General features: G+C 36.2%; 1 protein-coding gene across 1 annotated transcript in view; it reads right to left on the reverse strand.

Moving 5' to 3' along the window:
* The window catches only part of ZCWPW2 (zinc finger, CW type with PWWP domain 2), an 85302-nt gene extending 71402 nt beyond the window's left edge, over positions 1-13900 (reverse strand). Inside the window, exon 1 of the mRNA XM_012732070.1 lies at positions 13869-13900. The gene's annotated coding sequence lies outside the window, so the exon portion shown is untranslated. The remainder of the gene's footprint in view (positions 1-13868) is intronic.
* Between the last annotated feature and the right edge of the window lie 2 nt (positions 13901-13902).

Below are 13902 nucleotides of genomic sequence, written 5' to 3' on the forward strand. Positions count from 1 at the left end.
GAATGAAGGGCTCCACGTTCAGGATTCATTAAAACATGCCAGCGCTTCCTCATCCCACTTAAGTGCCAAGAAATTATAAAAGAGTGTATTTTGATGTTGCCGAAAAGATAGATAGATAGATATAAAAGCAGTATGCTCAGTATGATGGTAGATGGAAATGAAGACAACCAACATTACAAAACATGCACAAAAAACAGCTTCCTAGACTGTCAGGAGTTTGTCCAAGGGTGTACTAACCCTACAAGTATCAGGTAACACACACAATTTGGCTCTGTGACAACCAAGAGAAAGAATGATTGGAAACCTAAGGGTCATTAGTGACTTTTGTATTCTTCAGGTAGTTATCTGGGATTGCGATGACTGGATCATATATCTTTAGTATTTTGGGAAACTCTGTATTATTTTCCATAGTGGCTATATCAGTCTACGTTCCTATCAATAGTGAACAAGGATCCTTTTTCTCCAAACTTACACCAATATTTGTTATTTCGCTCTCTTTTTCTTGTTTTTGAGATGAGCCATCCTCAAAGGTATGAGGTGGTATGTCATTGTGGTTTGATCTGCATTTCCTAGAAGATAAATGACCTTGAATTTTTTTATGTGCCTGTTGATCATCCTCCATGTCTTCCTTGGAGAAGTGGCTATTTCACTCTTCTACCCATTTTTAAATTATTGGGTTTCTTGTTTTTCTTTATATGAGTTGTATTAGCTTTAAGTCTTGTATATAAACCCCCTGAAGGATGCATGAAGTGAAAATATATTTTCCCATTCAGTAGGATATCTTTTTGTTTTTGTTTTTGTTTTTTTAAAGATTTTATTTTATTTATTCATACAGAACTGGGGTACAGGCTAGAGATGCGGAGGGTGAGAGGACTCACCAGAGACAGAGCGGGAAGCAGAACAGGCTGAACGATGAAGTACACTGCTGAGGGGAGCAGCGGGCGGGTCAGGAGAGGTCTGCCATGCCATGTGGTCACCTCCGGGGCAGGCGGGGATCGAACTCATGCGGAAGTGGCTTTAGTTTCTCAGTGCAGTGCTTTAACCCACTGCGCCACCAGGGAGGGCCATCTTTTTGTTTTAGTGATAAATTTCTTTACTGTATAGAAGCATTTTAGTTTGATGTAGTCCCATTTGTTTATTTTTGCCTTTGTTTTCCTTGCTGTTAGAGGTAACAGCCCAAAGACATCACTGAAGTTAATGTCACAGAGCATTTTCTATGTCTTCTATGTTATTTTATGCTTTCCAGTCTTGCATCTAAGTCTTTATTCCATTTTGCATTAGTTTTTGTGTATGGTGTAAGAGTGGTCTGCAATTTGGCTGTCCAGTTATCCCAGAACAATTTGTTTCCCAGCATATAGCTTATTATTTGCATATAAGTATGCAACCAGACTTTTGTATGTTGATTTTGTATCCTGCCACTTTAGGCTGATTTATTGTTTCATTTGCAAAGAGTAAGAGTTTTACTTTTTGTTTAACTTCTGGTGTATTTATACCGTTTGCTTGCCTAATTGCTCTAGTTAGAACTTCCAATACTATGCTGCATTACAGTGGTGAGAGTCAATATCCTAGTCACATACCTCATCTTAGAAGAAAAGTTTCCACTTTCTCATCATTAAGTATGATGCTAGTTGTGGATGTGGCATATATGGGCTTTACTATATTGAGAATGTTTCTTCTACCCCCAATTTTATAAGAGGTTATTTTTGGACATAGATGCCAAATCTTATTAAATGCTTTCTTGGCATCTATTGATATGACCACATGATTTTAATCTTTCCTTTTGTTGATACAGGAAACTAAATGTATTGATTTACATATGTTGAAACAACCTTCCATCTATGGAGTAAGTCCTAGTTGGCAACCCAAACTTTAAAAATAATGTATAAGAAAAATGAATAAGCTACAAACAAACAAGAAAAAAACAAACATGTAAACAAACAAAAAGCAGTGTGGTCAATGTATTAATATATTTGGGTTGGGGGGGAATACACTGGATTACACAACAACCAACAGTTGTAAATAAGGGAAAACAAATTGATTTTCTCACAGTTTGAGAGTCTAGAAATCCAAGAGCAATGTTCTTGTTTATTTGCTTTATGAAGAAAGTTCTCTTTCTGTCCTCTCTCATATATCCTTCTCTTGCTCTTGCTCAAAGAGAGAACTTTCTGGTGTCTCTACATGTAAGAATATACTAAACTTATCAAGATCTTCTTTCACCACTGCATTTATCCTTAATTACTTCCTTAGAGGTCTCATCTCCAAACACAGCCACACCAAGAGTCAGGACTTCAACACGGGAGTTTGGGGAGTACAGAAATATTCAGACTAACATTCAGTCTATCACAATTAAAAAGGAATCTCTAAAAAGAGAAAATTCAGAATTAAATTATATTAGAAACATAATTTATAGACCCTTAGAAAAAAATTAATGCTATTAGACAATACCTTGTATATCTTTAACTCAAAAGAAAGTTTCAAAAGTCAGGTAAATAGAGCATTAAAAAAGATAAGATCATGCTAATCTCATTTAGGAAACTAGATTTTAAAATCCTAGCTAAAGAAGATTAATCTGTAAAGAAATGAGGCATATTAGAATGTTCAGAGAAAAAGTAACCCTGGTCAAATAGGCAATGAAAGGTAAGAATTAATTAGTTCAAGATTTGGCTCTCCCAAGTGGAATTCTACAAAGATCCATGGAAAATGGCTATGGCCTGAGCTTAAGTCAATCAATACTATCAATCATAATATTTGGAACACAAATGCTGTTTCCAACTCATACCATGGAAAGGACTGTGACTACTAGTGTGTTCTACAGGTGTGGTAATCCCACAGTGCAACATCTAGAACCAAAACAAAGTTTGGCTACAGTATATTATTACTGTATTCTGGCCCTTGACCATGCAAGCGGAGAAGCTGCTGTTTCTCAACTTTTTCATTAAAAGTTCCATAAAATAATCTAGTTCTGCTAATGGAATTTTGGCATATGGCTTCAACACATTACTATTCTTTGCTTCGGAGTAGAAAAATAAGCATTGTGTCACATCTATACACATCTTCCCTCATTATAAAAAGTCTAAACTATTTGGTGATGGGAAACCCAAGGGGATTGCAACTGAGATAGAAAAATGCACAAAAATATATAAAAGTAAACTAGTATAAAATTAAAAAAAAGGGAATCTAAACTGGTTATGTTTATTTCTTGAGCTTCTAGAAAAGCAGTAATTAAGAGTACTTTGGTTTGTGATCAAGTGAGAGAGGCTCTTAAATGAAGATTTTAGAATGAAGGGCTCCACGTTCAGGATTCATTAAAAAGTAGTTGATTCACTCAGCATTAACACACACCTCTTCTAACACAATTTTTAAACACAATGCAAAACAAATACTAATATGTTAAAAAAAAAACAAATGCCCACTCTATGAAGGTAAAGAGTTCACAAAGTCCATTGAATTGAGAATGATAACTGAACTGTACAGATTTTTAAGTAAAATAATCAGCTATAAAATACAAGCAAGTCAATTGTTTACATATATCATAAGTCCACCAAGAAATTTATCCCAAGAAGCATTACATTTGCTATTTTATTTTTTAGGCAGTGTAACATTTCAAGAGTATTAGCTACTGTGCTGTAGTGCTTTGGTACCATTCATACAAGCTCCTTTATACTAGAGATGTATGATTTTCCTAAAAGAGAAGCTTTGGTTTTGATTTAGAACTCACAAATTAAACACCCTATCAAATATTAACATAGAGGGCGGTATCACAGGATGCAACATACACAGTCAAGTTACTTCTTTGTATATTTAGGAATTATCTTCTCCTTCAAGGTATTTACATTAGAAAGCTTATTGTGTCTTGATTAATGTTTTAGTAGCAAAGGTTTGAGAGAGCAGTACCTGGGCAAAACATTAATTCAAAATTGTTAAATACATCTAGTGGTAAGTCACATGATTGAGTTATTGCAGAGAGAAAACAAGTGTGGCTAGTCGTCTCTGAAAAATTCCTCAGCCATTGCCTCTCAATAAAAAGGACTAAGACTATTTGTGGTTACCACACTATTAATCGTACATCTGTCCTCTGAAATTGCCTTAATTGATTAAAAGGAGATTTAAGGATTTAACAGTACTATAGCAGCATTCAGCTTTCCTATGAAATACTTAGTCTCTTAAGACTGTTCAAGAAAATTTCATTTAATCTTTAAAAAAAAACTTTTTAACAAATGGTATTTGGTCTTTTGTAAATATTCAGTTTTTTAAACTGGGCATTTATTTGTTCCATCACTTACTATCACCCTTTTTCTCAAAAGATACTAACTGTGTATCTATCATATGTTGCAGGAAAGTTAAGTACTAGCAAAGCAACAAAGAACAAAAATAGATACAAGTATAAGTAAGCTTTCCATTAAGAAGGGGGATTTTACAAGCAAACCAACAAATAATTTCAGGTGTCAATAAATGCTACAGGGAAATAAATAGTGTCCTCTAATAGGAAAATGTGTATGCTGGGAGTGGTGAGATGTGTAAAGTAGGTATAAAGGGTAAGATGACACCTGAGTCAAGACTTAAAAATTAAAGGCACATGGCCTCCCTGGTGCCACAAGGGGTTAAGTCTCAGCACTATGAAGCTACCAGCAGCCACTGCAGCACAAGTTTGATCCCCTGCCAGGAAACTGACCCATGTGGCACAGCAGACCTGTGTTGCCTGCTGCTCCCCTCGGCAATGTGTTTCAGTCATTTTGCCTGTTCTGTTCCCTGGTGAATCCTCTCACCCCCACTCCAGCCCCACCCCAACCCTGTACCTCTGGCCTATACCCCAGCTCTTGTATACACAAATAAATAAAATAAATCTTAAAAATAATGATTAAAAGCATAGACATCCATAAAAAGCTCTGAGAGGTAGGGGAGTCAGGGTTTGGCCTGTTTGATAAAAAGACATGAGACCAGTATGACAGGTAATAAGTGCAAGGAGAATTTCTTGTCCAGATATACTGCATACTTTATAGCACAGCTTCAAGATACTTATTTTTTTTCCTTTTGTTTTAATAATGATGCTAACTGATGAATTTTATTCAAAATCAGAAATGAAAGCATAATTAAAAAAATACGTTTATTGGCCTATCTGAAGGTATCTTTGTAGCAACTATATTCTGCTGCTTTAAAACTGTTCAAAGGGGAAGTAAACAGTTAGAAATCTAATATGCTATACTAGATTCTAATTTCATATCTTAATGATCTATATAAGTACTTTAAGATATAGTGTTGGTGATTGTGGGCAACACAATTGATTTGATATATTTAGAAAATTCCAACAAGAATGACTAAAATTAAGTTCTTTATGCAGTCTATCAAATACAATAATGACACTAGTGGAAAAGAATTACAGCAAAAGATTTAATAACAAGTGTCCTAAATTTTTAGACCAGCTGAGTTATTTCTTCCTATATGTGCTCATGACATTTTTAACTTATGTTGAACGGAAGCCACACAGTTGACATGCTTAAAGGTAAAAAATTTTTTCAATAATATAGGAAAATAGTTTTCAATTAAATTACCATTTCCTTTACACCACAAGACATGAAAATATAATCTCAAATTAATCTAATTATAAAATTTCAGCTTATCATTCAAAATGATTTATATGCTGTCATTTACTTTCTTCATTATAGAAATAAAAGTCATAATTCTTATAGAGTGATAACTTTCTTACTCTGGATTCCAGTGATTAACTACATAATTTCAAGAACCAGTATACAAATATTAAGAAGAGGGATCTATCATAAAGTCATTTTAAAGTGAGAATGTGAATATGGAGTTAATTTTAAATTGCATAATGAAAAACTCAGAACATGCTTTTTCAACATCTAACTGCAAATTAAATACAACATATTGAGAACAGAAATAACTTGGATTCTTACACCCTGCAAAGAAACAACTAAACTTCTCTAAACCAATCCCTAATAAAATTCAAGTAAGTATCATCTAATGACTCCAGTATTGGTGTCAGAGGAATACTGGAAAAATATTACAAACTTCCCTTTGAGCTTCACTATAGAATTTAAGTAATTAAGGAGTAAAAAATTAATAGAACCTTCAAAACTAAAACCATGCCTGTGCTTAAGTAGAATACAGACTTAATGACATGGAAAATGTTCACATTTGTTCTCCCCGAAGAACAAAGGATTTGAACTCCATATACAGTGTGTTAACTTTTAAGACTTCCACCTAAGAGATGGACTGCCAAAACATCTAGTATTGAAATCCACAAGGTTTATGCCCATAGACTACCAAAGCTTCAGAGACCTAAGAAATAGTCCTTAAAGGACTCTTGTGGACTCACTGTGGCTAATGTGGCAGGGCCCACAGCAGGAGCAGCAGCCTGAATGTTCCTGGGTTTTCCAAGAAAGACCTATATGCTTATAAAAAAAGTTTCAGCTTGAAGGTTGGGCTTCCAATTTAACACACAACTGGGAGCCCCATGCAGTGCTCTTCAGACTATTCAGTATTTGCGATCTTACTAGGGCAGTGCCATTTAAGGGGAGGGTGCTACTCTGCAGAGCCATTTGAGTGGCTGATTCAGGGCACATATTCACAATGGAGACCCAACGCCACGCTGGATAAGGGGATGCATAGAGTTAGTATCCAGGACAGAAGGTATACAATTGGGAACTATACAGGCACCAGAGACGTGCAGGTTTAAGTCTGAGGTACCAAATACAGAACAACTGGAGACCAAACAGCTGAATCACCTCTGTCACTTCATAGAAAAGGCTGTTATCTACAGCTTCAGGCTGTGACATTTGAAAATCTGTCTTACTCCCACCCAAGACCAAAGCCAAGACAACTGAATGCTTTCACTAACAAGGGTTTATGCAGCTAGATTCTAACAGGTGCACGTTCCCAGGGAAAGGCTATGTACTAGAAAAGTAAACACTCCCACTTGAGACCTGTCTCAGTCATAATCCTGATGCACTTTGTGCTCAAAAACAGGTGATAAATTGTGGCATGAGACTACTTGAGACATTTAGGCCCAGGAATTAGGCCCAGGAAGTATTACCATCCTGGTAATGTAACAAAGTAGGAAGCTTGAATACCTGAAACTCACTGAAGGCGATCTCTAGTGCCCTATTGCCCTGGATCCTTTCTACCTATTGGCCAGTACCAGTTCCCCCAAAACCCGTGCCGATGTAAAGATAATAGCCTAAACATTTATTTTATTACAACCCATAAAGACAAAAAATGAAGAGACAGGGAAACATATCACAAATGCTGGGGCAAAGAACCTGTAGAGAAGACAATCTGGCAAAACTGAAGAAGTCTAGGTAATACTGTTGAATTTAAAAAAAGGGATGATGTAATACAGAGAGAACAACAAGAAACTGAGAAAATATGAGATTAGACTTAAAATTAATGGACCTACAATAATTAAAAAATGAGAGCCTCAATAGCAGAAAAATCCAAGAGCTATAATAAATAAGCTTGAAAGTACAATATGGGAGAACAAATTAATAGAACAAAGAAAAAAAAAGATTAAAAAAAAAATGAAAGACACATAAGAGCCTTTTAGATAGCCTAAGATAAATAATATCCATATCATTGGGGTAGCAGAAGAAGAGAAAGACAAAGGCATAGAAAATTTATTTAGGGCCCTCGCTGGTGGCCTAACTGGTTAGATCACAGCACTATGAAGCTACCTCAGCCACTGCAGCATGAGTTCGATCCCCAGCCACAGAGGTGACCCACATGGTGCAGCAGACCTCTCCTGATCCGCCTGCTGCTCCCCTCAGCAGTGTATTTCAATATATCTGCCTATTCTGCTCCCCACTCTGTCTCTAGTGAATCCTCTTGCTGCCCCTGTACCTCTGGCCTGTACCCCATTTCTGTATGCATAAATGAATAAAATATTTCTAAAAAAATAGTCCATCATATACTAATCTCAGCAGAACACTCAAGAAAAACCCATTAGAAGTAACACATTAGACAGTGGAAATTAAACCTAAACAAAACATAAAAGGAAGATGTCAAAAAAAAAGCAAACTACAAAACAAACAAAATAGCATAACACTTCTGTCTCAAAAATCACCAGGCTATAAGAGGTCTGAATTCACTAGCTAAAAAGTAGGGTGGCTGAATGGATTTCAAAACAAAGTCCAATATTCTGCTGTTTATTAGGAAATCCATCTTATCAATGAAGACAAGCATAAACTTAAAGGATGGAAGGCAAACCTACAAACAACAAATTTTTTTTAAACTAAGAAACAGAGATGAACACAACACTATGACTAAGGGCTCAATACATTAAGAAATGATCCTTTTAAATAAATGTTCAGCATTTGTTTTTGTCATTCTGATTTGTTTTTCTGCATGGAATTCCCCTGAACACCTTCCAGTCTGCTCTGAATGGTAACATTTCATCTCTCTTTATGGCTAAGTAATAATCCATCACGTAGAGACACTATTTCCTAATTCCTCCTATATTAGTAGGCATTTGGGTTGTTGTCATTTTTTAGCACTGTAAATAATTCTGCAACATTATAGAGCTTATGATTTTTTGACTTGATAGTTTTACATTCTTTGACTAGATTTTCAAGAGTGAGAATACTGAGTCACATGGCATTTCAACTATTAGGTTAAGGTAAATCCAGATCACTTGCCAAAATGACTACACCAGTTTACATCCCCACCATTAATGTGATAAGATTCCTTTTTATCTACATCCCATCTAGTATTTGTTTTTCATATATTTTTAAATGTGATATCCTCACAGGTATGAGATTGCATCTCATTGTGTTTTTGACTTGCATTTCCCTTATTTAAAATGATGATGAAATTTTTTCCACACATCTATCCTCATTTTGAAAATCTTCCTTGGCCAATAGTCCAGACCTTTGCCCACTTGTTTTTTTTTTTTACTTTAAAATCAAATGGACCTCATGTAGATCATGAATATGAACCCCTTGTCAGCTGTATCAAGTGTAGTTTCTAATGTTAGTAGAATGTCTTCTGAATCTATATTTTTTCATTGTGTTAAAACTTTTTAATTTGAAAAATTCCAACTGTTCATTTTTACTTTTATTTCTCTTGCTGTAGGAGTCCAGTTTCCAAAAACATCTTTAGCATTGATGCCATAAAATGGATCACATTTTCTTCTATGTCTTATTATTGTACCCTATTGTTAATCTAGGTTTGGTATATCTGAGACTTTAATCCATTTAGAGTTTATTTTTGTGTATTGAGTTAATGATCTGGGTGTCAGGATGGCTGAGTGGTCTAAGGTGCCAGACTCAAGCTAATGATCCAACTTCATTCTTTCTTTTACAAGTAGCTATCTAATCTCCTAGCAGCATTTGTTGAAGTCTCTCTCTTTTGCTTTATGATGAATTAAGTATTGAGATTTTTTATGCACACACACACACACAAATATATTCTGGACTTCTGGTCTGTCCCATTGATCCTGTGTCTATTTTTATGCTAACACCCTATTGTTTCAATTACTATTGCTTTAGAGCATATGAAAGGTGATGGGATATCTCTATTTTTCTTTTTTTCTCAGGGTTACTTTAGTAAAATAAAACCTTTTTATGGTGCATTATGAATTTTAAGGTATCTTATTCAACTTTTAAAAGGATATTGCTGGGTTTGTAATGGGGATGTGTTAAATGTATATATTCCTTTTGATAGGCAGTTCAACTATATTGATTCTCCCCATTCATGAGTATGCAATATCTTTCCATTTCTGTATATCATGATCTTTTAATAGTCTGGTAGTTTCCACTGAATATATCCTTCACTTAATTCCTAACATTTGGTCTTTTGATGTGACTGTGGATGAAATTATCTTAATTTCTTTTTCTTTTCATTCAGATATACAAAAATGCAACATTTTGTATGTTAATTTTGTCAGCTGTCACTTTACTGTATTCATTTATTCTTTTTAATAACTTTGATGAAGGCTTTAGTTTTTTTTTAAAGATTTATTTATTTATTCACACAGAACTGGGGTACAGGCCAGAGATGCGGAAGGTGAGAGGATCCACCAGGAACAGAGTGGAGAGCAGAACAAGCAAATCGACGAAGTACACTGCTGAGGGGAGCAGAGGGCAGGTCAGGAGAGGTCTGCCACACCATGTGGACCTCCTCCTGGGCAGGTGGGGATTGAACTCATGCGGAAGTGGCTTAAGCTTCTTAGTGCAGTGCTTTAACCCGCTGTGCCACCAGGGAGGGCCAGGCTTTAGATTTTTATATTGTAGTGTCTTATCACCTGCAAATACGAATAGCTTCATTTCTTCTTCACCAACAAGGATTCTTTTTGTTTACTATTCTCTGATTGTTCTAGCTAAAATCTCTAACACATTAAACTAAGATGGTGGTGGCAGTGGATATCCTTTTTTTTTTTTGTCCCTGATCTTAAAGGAAAAGCTTTAAGTTTTTTTACCATTCTTACATTGGTCATAGTTTTGTGATAGATGCCTCTATATGTTGAGGTAGGTGCCTTCTATTGTGTCTATAGATTTTTCAACCATAAGTGGGTACTGAACCTTATTAAATGCTTTCTTTGCATCCATTGATATTTCAATGACTTTTATCTTTTCTTTTGTTGATATGTTACATTGGCATGTTTATTAACCACTTACACTCCTCAGATAAATCCCACTTGATCATAATGTATAATCCCTGAACTATACTGCTCAACTAGATTTGCTAGTATTTTGTTGAAAATTGTAGCATGAATACTCATCAGGCACATTGGTCTGTACTTTTCTCATGCTGACTTTATTTAGCATTGGTATTAGGATAATGTTGGCATTATTAAATGTATTAGGAAATATTCTCTTGATTTTTAGCAGTATTTGAACAGGAGGGATACAATCTTTAAATAAAAAAAAAAGTTTGGTGAAAATAATAAACTTTTGTTTGGGAAAGAGTTTTGATCACCTTTAATTTCTGATTGTGGTAGGTTTATTCTAATCTTCTGTTTCTTTCTAACTTACCTTAAGTAAGCTATCTTATTCTAGAAATTTGTCCTTTTCTTCAAGGCTATTGAATTTCTTGTTGTACAGCTGTTCATAGTGATTTGTTATGGTCTTTTGTGTATCTTGATTATCTGTGGCAATTTCTCTTCTTTCAGTTCTATTTCTATTAAGCTCTGTCCCCCTCTCTCTCATTAATAATCCATTAGTATTTCTTTCATGTGTGGCATGAAAGATTTTTAACTTTTGCTTTCCAGTGAAGTTCCTTGCTCTTTTGTCTTGAACGTTAATCTTAATGGTATGATACTAATTTTAATGTGTCTTAGAGTATAACATTCTGGTTTACTTTGTTTGGAACTCTGGGTTTCTTGGATCAGGACATCTGCTTCATTTTCCACATTGAGATGGTTAAATAGTTCTCATAAATTATTCAGTCAAATTTGCTATGCCTATGTCTTCCTCTTTTCCTTCTGGAACCCCCATGATACAGGTATTATTTCTCGTTAGGTTTCCCCGAAGAGTTCACACAGTTTTCATTTTTAAATATTTCTTTTCCTATTTGTTATTCTATTTATGTGTTCTCTTGCTACTGTGCCTTCAAGATTGCAGATTCTTTCCATTACTTGCTTTTGTGTACTACTGAGGCCTTTGATTATACTTCTAAATTTATCTACAGTATATTTAGGTCTTGTAAATCTCATGTCTCCATATGTGTTGTTTTCTTATCCATTGTTTTTAATTCAGCAAGCAAAGAATTCTTAAACTCCTCATCAGGCAAATTCTAGTTTTGCTGGATTGAGTCATCATTCAGATATTTTCTTCCTCTAGCATCTGCAATGTTATTATGTCGCTTCACTTCTAGTTTCTGTGGTTGCATTAGGGAGTTTTCTTAACTTGATAAATAGGCTTTATACCCCCTTACATGAATCTGGTATAAATCCAGGTTTTCTACCCAAGATCTTCACGTCTATTATTTCATAGACTGATGCCTTTATACCTTTTCAGACTGCCACGTTATTGGTGCAAAGAAGGGGTAATATGTAGGAAGAAACCAGGGAAGTGGGGTACAGAAAGGCTACCTCCCGTGAGCATCAAAGGTTCAAGTGTCCTAGTTTTAAATGTTGCAGATACCCAAATGTGTGGTGGGGATTTAGTGATTCCCTTCCCAAAGCCACCTCTTAGTCCAAATATCATAAACACTGACAGCCTTCATGTCTAGGCTGTGGCTAAGATGGAACAGTCTGTGGTGATAACTGAGAGAGGGTCACAAGTCAGTAATTGTTTTCTTTGCTTTTCTGAACAAGGAGTCTCACTTTGAGTCCCTTGTGTCTCTTGTTATGATCTAGGTGCTTCAATCTCTGATTAATAAGAGCACTCAAGTATTGTCTTGGTCTTGGTCCTAGTGGGGGGTAAGGCAAATATTTTCACATATCACCACCACAGTGTGCAAATAATAGCCTCTTCTTAAGAGGAGATGCAGAGCAGATAATCTGATCTGGTTGTTCCACCAGATCTATTCTAGTTTGAGGGTGACACGTTAAGCACCCTTGTCTCTGTAGTTCTCCAGGGGTGAACCCTCTGTTCTACACAACTCTATGCACCCTCTTCTCCAGTGGAAACTCTGGCTTTTAATATCCCCAAAGTAGGTGTGTGTTAACAGTAGAGCGGTTCCTGATGGCAACTGCCCCTTCCCGTCATGACTTACATTGCTCCAGTATCACTAGAAATGATTTAATTTTTCCCCCTCCCCTTCTGTTGTGCTATTGTTGTTGATGTATTCAATAATCATTCGTCATCAAAGGCTTTTGTCTTTGGTATCATTTCGGTTGAATTTATCATGAATTATCAGAGGAGAGCTGGTGTCTTCTTCACTCTGCTGTCATCTTGCAGGCTACGCAGAATGTGCACTCAAATTTTAAGTGCAGGATACAACGTTAACTATGTACACACTGTTGTACAGATCTTTACATTTTTTTCATATTCACCAATAAAACACTGAATCTAATGAGTAGCAACTCCCCATTTTCCTATGTTCTCAACTGTCAGCAACAACGTTTATATGAGTTTTATTAATTTAGATAACTCATATAAGTGGAATCATGCAGTATTTGATCATCTGTGATTGGTTTATTTCTCTTACCATGATGTACTTCAAGGCTCATCAACTTGGTAGCATATAACAAGACTTCATTTGCTTAAATCTAAATCAAAAAGAGAAGCTTAACAATGAAAACATTTTAAACTCTTGGGTTCGGTCCATAAAGTTGGGCTTCCAACATAAACAGCATCACTTTAAATAATGCTTAAGGTTTTAAAACAAGAAACTATGTAAAAATGTGATCACTGCTGCTAATTGGAGATTAATGATAATGAATTCTCTATAATTATCGCGGTTTTTTTTTTTTTTCATTTATTTATTGAGCCAAAATAGTCCTAGAGTTTGTGGGGTAGCCCCCTATAGACAGTAAGGAACTGAACTAGCCCAGGATTCACCAAGGGAGGTAGCAATGGTAAGGCAACAACGTTACAAAGTCCAAGTTCCAAAGTTCCGCCCTAAATTTTATACATTTCACACGTCCATTAGTCATTCGTGTGTTTATGATTACGGGACCTTAGACAAGTTGCCAAGTTCGCGCTTCAAACGCACACTGGTTTCACAGTAGGTGAACCGCGAAAACAGACAGCCAGGGTTGGGGCGGTGGGTTGAAACGCTTCCCATGACGCGCACTTCCTCTTGGTGTCCCAGTTCCCGTGAGACGACAGCGCCGCTCACCCGAAAGTGTCCAGGGCTCACAGCCAGCACACACCACGCGAGCGCGGGGACCCCCAACCGGAAGTTGAATGAGAAGGACAACCCTGAGGGAGGCCACCAGCCCAAAAGAAGGGAAGGGTTAAGGCTCTTACCCAACTCCGTCTCCGCCTCCAGGCGTCGCCGCGG

This window comes from Condylura cristata, unplaced genomic scaffold, assembly GCF_000260355.1.
Source record: "Condylura cristata isolate star-nosed mole 26May11 unplaced genomic scaffold, ConCri1.0 scaffold00033, whole genome shotgun sequence".
NCBI classification, from domain to species: Eukaryota; Metazoa; Chordata; class Mammalia; order Eulipotyphla; family Talpidae; genus Condylura; species Condylura cristata.